This window comes from Protopterus annectens, chromosome 6.part0 (assembly GCF_019279795.1).
Source record: "Protopterus annectens isolate FY-2018-M chromosome 6.part0, PAN1.0, whole genome shotgun sequence".
NCBI classification, from domain to species: domain Eukaryota; kingdom Metazoa; phylum Chordata; order Ceratodontiformes; family Protopteridae; genus Protopterus; species Protopterus annectens.
Genome location: NC_056737.1, coordinates 612,598,645 through 612,606,255, shown reverse-complemented (window position 1 = coordinate 612,606,255; position 7,611 = coordinate 612,598,645).

Here is a 7,611-nt window from a genome sequence, read left to right as displayed (position 1 = left end):
CCTGCACACTAATAGAATATCTCTCATCTCCAGGACACAGATAAGCGTCTTGGCCTCTTTGGGCAGACAAGTACCTTGGACTGTCTTACAACACATCCAGGTTGACAGCACCTGAGATTAAGTACAGGAATATGATATTTATACATATGTGTATATTTTCTTACTAAACATGTACATATCTGCAGACTAGTAGTAGGCAGGCAGTATCAGTGACAACTTTTGCAGTATTACACAAGCTTTCATTTGATTCCATGACATACCATATATATATTTTCTAAGTCAAATTATTAGCAGATATAATATAGCCATATTCATAATTTGGTATCAGTAAAATTACATTTTCTTGCTTACTGACCACTGTATTTGGGTCAGCAGAGACATTCCTGACCTGTGCTCTGAGCTGTTTTTTGAAATGTTGTTCCACCATGCTGCTATATGGAGAATGCTTGAGATATTTACTTAAAATATGGAAATAAGTATAATTTATATATATATATATATATATATATATATATATATATATTATATATATATATATTTTTTTTCTACTTTCAAATCTCGAAATACTGAAATATCGAATTTCAGTATCTCGAGACGACAATCATGAAAAGTCACTACAAAACACGAGAAAACCGAACGCCACTATACTGAAAGTTCAAAATATTGAATTTTCAGTGTGAGACGTTCTGTTTTCACTTGTACCATCCAACTTACAAATAAAACACAAACACGACCATCCTCCCTACACCATCAAAATGCAAAACAACACACACACACACACACACACACACACACACACACACACACACACACACACACACACACACACACACACACACACACACACACACACACACACACACACACACACACACACCAACAAAACCCTAGAAATTCACATCTAAGTAGGGGTTAAGTCCCCCTGCACCCCCAACAACCCCGGCTAATTATATACATCAACTCCGAGGTCACACTACCATGAAAAAAAAACACAAAAAACCTGCCATAACATGCCCTACACTTCCACTGCATACATTCATACCCATACTCGCAAGAAACACACACACTACACATCTACAAAAATCTCCACTTTTAAAACCAACACACACAAACTTTCACCTACCTACCCCAACCCACTCCTAACATTACCCAACAAATTAAAACATACATCATTTCTACATAAAACCCTTAAAGACTACATACCTACCTAAAGCTGCTGCACATAACCGTATATCACCCGCCATATCTACATCCCAGAACCTACTATATCTTAAAGGGACAGCAAAAAATTTACAAAAGACCACATCGCAAGTACTACACTGTCGACATTCTAAGATTTGTTATTTTGAACTTACAAACAACAGACTTTTCGTGATTGTCTCGAGATACTGAAATTGGATATTTCCGTATTCCGAGATTTGAAAGTAGAACCACACACACACACACACACACACACACACACACACACACACACACACACACACACACACACACACAGGTAAAACTCTCTGATGTCTGGCCAGGAAATAAGTACTATCATAAAATGAAAGACATTATTCCCCATTTAGGACACCAAACACTCCAAATGTTTGAAACAAACACATTTATTAAAATCCAGTATTCCAGTTAAGGACTTTCACCTCAAAAAAGACTTCACAAGAACTCATATTATCATGCTTTAATTTTTCTTCAGGTAACGGGGTGCTTTTTTTCCAAGAAAACTGCAGTATCTGCATAGATGTGCTATTAAAATTCAACATGCAAAACTGAAATTGGACTGAGAAAGCAAAAAAGCTGTTACTCCTAAAAGGTGGAAAGGGATTCATGTTGCCTGAAGAGAAACTAAAGTGTGATAGTACAAGTTCTGATGAAGTCTTTTTTGAGATGAAACCACCTAACTGAATTTTAATAAACTTGTTTGTTTCAAACAGCTGGAGATTTTGGTGTCCAAGATGGTAATCATATATATATATATATATATATATATATACATACATGGTTCCCCTTTATAATCTCGAAATACTGAAATCTCAAATTTCAGTATCTCAAAACCATAAAGGCGAACGCTCAAAATCCCGAAACTTCAAAACCGCAAAACAAAAAAATCGCGAACTTTAACACACCATATAGGATTTCATAGGTTAGTACTAGGCTAACTGCCCTTGCGAGCCATTGTAAGCCTAGGCAATTATCCTTTGTGAGACTCAAACCATGCACCTTGTCTTTGTAAGGCAAACACCTTAACCACTAGGCCACCCTCCCAACCTATCCTACCTGCACTACAACAAATCAAACAACAAAACATACACAAACACAATAACTCAAATCAACACACCAACACTACATATAAACAGGGGGGCAAGCCCACCTGCACCCCCATGTAGGGGGCTGTGCCACCCCATCCCCACCCCCCACTTATATATACTAACTCCAAGATTGCACAAACAGAAAAAAAATAGTAAACTCACACCCAGACATTCTACAGTCCCACTCACACACACTCACACACGCACACACACACACACACACACACACACACACACACACACACACACACACACACAACACACACACACACACACACACACACACACACACACACACACACACACACACACACACACACACACACACACACACACACACACACACACACACACACACACATCACACATATACAAACACCAACACATCCAACACTTACACACTCATACTTTCACCTGCCTACCCTAACCCACACGTACAACTTACAAAGACACACACATACATTCAAACCCCCATGCAAAACCCTTACAAAACACTCACTTACCTTAAATCACACCTAAATCCATACACTACACCAGACACCATCCACACAAAACACCACATGTAACTTAACGTAAAGCCATAACCGCAAATTCAAGATATTCAAATTTGCGATTATGCACTTTCGCTATTTTAAAAATTCGCCTTTATGATCTCGAGATACTGAAATTTGAGATTTCAGTATTTTGAGATTATAAAGGGGAACCATATACGTACACATAGAGACACACACATGCATCTACATATACCACAAAAAAAGGCTCAAGTATCTTCTGTTCCACTAAAGCAATGAAAAAGCTGTTTAAGCAAAACATGAGTTTGCTGTAGACAAACTGATTTGTGTTTGAAATAATTGATAAGACTGTAATAGTGGAAACAACTGAAATGAGACTGGAATGAAATTCTTTATCTGTTAGTTAACAAAACTTTTGCTGAACAGATGCCAGTCTCTCTTTTATGGGCCATATATTTTGTACTTTCACAAACATATGCTGCAAACACGGTAGTTCGATTAATAATACTTTATTAGATGTTAATATCCGAAAACTGTCTTTAATAATATTGCTGATCTGGAATGCTGGATAACAGTAACAGTGCTGATAAGTATATCCAAAGTTTCAGCACATATATATTCTGATAATATCAAGTGAAACAGTCTTTTCCTCCTGAACAGTATGAATATTTAACCTGATTTCTGTACTCTGGCTCGTGTCTGCTCTGCAGTCCAAAGGCTAACTTTCTTTCTGGAATGCTGAATATTTAATCTTTTCTGTATGTCAGTCTGAACAAACTTACTGACTTCAATGACTGTGTCTGAAGTATATTCTCATAATACCAAAAACCCTTTAATGTTTTACACGCCTCTTTAGCCTTGGTTTTCCAAACCTTGTCTTACATGTGCTACTCCAAATTCATCTTTCCCTTGAGAAAGGAACATTTTGTATTTTTGTATTTCTGCACATCTCATGCTTTATCTTTCCTTTCTAATGAATTGTCTTTCCCTGAAACTAAATGTGTACATGAATACTCACTTCTGACTCTATATTTTCAGGCCTATTATTCTACCTTAATGTAATACAGTGAATTCACTAAGAATACCCTCACTTTAACAGTGTTAATAAACTTTGGTGAACTGGAAGGTGCTGAGGTGTTCTTTTTTGTGATTAGATGTGCACAACTTGCTCCTATCTCAAGCGCATTGCATAGAGTAACCATGACCAGACTTACCACTCATCTGGCAGCACCTACAACCACATTAGCCATGATCATATTTACTGTTACTAATGTATTACTATCCAGATTTACTCTGAACAGGGTTTTGTCTGTATAATGTTTTGTACCAAGTTTGCTGCATTCTATGTGTTGTTTTTAGTTGGCATGCTTTATGGATTGCACAGATGTTCATCTGTAATGCACTAGTCTAATTTGCCATTAAGTGCCTGTGTGCTATTCCATTCAATACTGACTGGACAAACTTGTAGACTGTGTTTTACTCTGGTAAGGGATTTCTACTGTACATCATTAGTATGCACTGTGTACTGTACATGTGAATATTATTTCTTTGCAAATCATGGTGTTTTTCTGCAATAAAAGACATGAAATTAATCTTCTAAAAGTACCAAAAGTTCAAAGTTTTATTCTCTGCAGAATGATTATTTGTCAAGCGTTAAAGTGGCAGTTATAGGTTACTGCTCTGTGTGTGTATCTCTGGATCCTTTTTCGAACCAGCTTAATGACCTTCACAGAAAGTGACATCTGAACTAAATACTCAAAAAAAAAATAAATAAATAAACAAAAAGAGAGGCCTTAAACAAGTAATGCTGGGTGAAAGTTTTTCCTTTTTTTTATCATGGAGTAAGTTATTTACCAGTGTCTCTTAGCCAGACTGTTCTTACATCTTATAAAAGAAATATTGAAGCAATCATATTTGAGTCTGCTCTCTTTTTTTCTTACATAGACATCTCTAAAAAATCATGATTCACTAGTCCATCAGCACCTCAACTTGCTTTCTAGTCAAATTCATAAAAACAATCCACTAATGGATAGTTTACTTATAACTCATCTCCCTGTTGCAAGCTCTGAGTGCTGATTTTTCCAAGTTTGGAAAGGGGAGTGCAAATGACTCCAAATATGCAAAGTATATGATCTCAGATAAAAGCTAATCTGCATACCACTCTTATATTGAGATGTGCATTGCTCTTCAAGCATAGCAAACTGTGGAGAAATATTTTACCTCAACACATCTACCTGAAAAATTATATGGTGCTTACTTGCTGCTTGCTGTGGGATTTGAAGTCTTCTTAAGACACACAGTCAAGCTGTGCTGTTTACTGCTGAATCAGAGACAAATAGCTCTGCATGACTCCATCTGTAGTCTGTTTAAAGGACCAAGCCTTTCAAATTGCACACTGATAAAGAAATATATTTTGCAGGTATAAGCACAGTTACAGATAACTTATTTTATAACAAACCACACGTAGTCTGTCAGATTTGTAGCATATATTTACAAAGTTTTCCTTCATTACTGATATGAATGATGACTTCTACAAAATACCTCTCTCTGTCCTTCTCTCACATAACTGAATTACTACAATAGCTATATACAGAGCTAGTCACGCACACAAGAGATTGTTATTTCCTCTTGGTATATTTTACTGGCCTTCTATGGGAAGTCACATAATGTCTGTTTTTAGACTTTTCTATTGTCCTTTTGTGATTTAAGCACTTTTGCTGATGTGAGGATGCCATTCTGAAAGGAAACATCTGTATAAGGTGTTCCTACTGGAAAAACATCACGTATTGCTGAATTTAATGCTTGTTTTCCAGTATTGCTTTGTTAGGCATTTTCTGATGCTGTGAAGAGAAGCCTGTCTGTTATACATATAGTATGAATGCACATTGTAAACTCTATACATAAATTCAAGCAAACTTTTTCTTTCAGCATATTTACAACAGAATTAATTTCAGCCTTATATTCATAATATCTAACAATTCCCTCTGTTTTTAAACATACTCAAAACATTCTATATAAAAAACACATTAAGAAACAAAACCTTTTGTCTTTTTTGACACAAGTCAAAATGCAATTTTACATAGTTAATGCAATAAAAACATGTATTACTACCAAACCTGAATGTATTTAACAACTTTTTCTTTTGGAGACCATTCTGTGAAAATATTTTATCAGTTATGAGCTGCGTCTGTTTTAATTTTACTTGATTAATTTATTCTTTTGCAATCACATAATTTAATTTATGACTTAGAATTGTTTCATTAACTCTTTGCAACTGTTGAATTAACTATGAGACAATAACTATGTGCTACTGCAAGCATTTATACACTGCTGAAAATATACAGTTTTAATGTCATTTTAACCATCACATTGTGTTCATGTCTCTGAACTGCTCAATAACATCTTGGTAAAATACTGAACTGGGCTTAGATAATAAATATTTGAAAGCAATTATTTTACTGGGGTAAAACCAGTGATATTACAACTTGACAAATTACTTTTGAACTTATTACGATGTATCCTGTACAGTATGTATTTACACAGACTGTTTGCTGTTCATGCATTTCAATCTAGTAGGTATCCTGGACCCATTTTTTATTTATTTTTTTTTTAAACATGTTTTTTTACACATATTCATTACTAGACATTAATTTCATTTGTACTAAATTCTTCTGCATTTGTACATACAAAGACTATCATTTGTCATTTGTACATACAAAGACTGTAAAGTACATTTAGTCTAATCTTACAAATTTAATAACATTAATATTAAGCAAAATCTTGGAAAATGTTTGTCTCTTTAGAAATATCTAGTGGAATTGCCACCAAAGGCATATGTCCTGTTATTTTAAACTACATACTTAACAATTAAAAATATTCATGCTTTTTTATACCAACATTGTTTTGCCAAAAACATATTAAAATAGTGACCAATCTTGTTCAGTTTTTTACGTCTTTACTCTCTCTTGTATAGCTGTAATCAATTTTAAGCCATCTCTTGTTTTTTAAACCATCTCTTGTATAGCTTTACAGTTTAACAGGTTGTAAATACAATTTAATACTAAACAATACAATAATAACCATTATGATAGCTATTAACAACTTGTAAAATATCTTATCCTGTCAGGTTTAATCCAGTTTACCAGTATTTTTAATACACTAATACCTGTTTTTTTCCTCCCCCTAAAAGAGTATTGTCAAGAAGGAATGAGATATTATTTTCTGCAGCTTTATTAGACCCTTGTTGTTTATTTTTTCTGTAGCTTTATTTCAGACCCTTGTTGTTTATTTTTTCTATAGGTTTATTTCAGACCCTTGTGCAGTACTGCTTATACAGTCAGTGTAAAATTGAGAAAGTACCCCTCCCCCTGTAGTACTATTTGCCTGCTTTATGCTGTGAGAATAGAATGTATGTCAGCCCAACACTTTGGCCATACATTTACTTTATTTGGTTACTAATAAACTATGGACTTTTATCTGATTTGATCATTAGTAGGTATTTACACCCTCCTGCACAATTGATTTGAACTGTATGTATACTATAGCACATTTGCTGGCTGTACTTGATGCAACTGAGTTTTTTTTCTTTTAACATTTACTTGCAAACAGATTATCAGTAACATCTATGCACAACTGTGACATTTTATTACAATTACCAAATAGTGTTGCTTGTAAACATTTTAACAAGTATGTTTTAATAACAATGATGCTTTAGAAAAACTCAAGCTACTTGTCTGGTAATCAGTCTTGTTGTTTATCTTATCTTTCCAACATTTCCTGTAACTATTCATTCA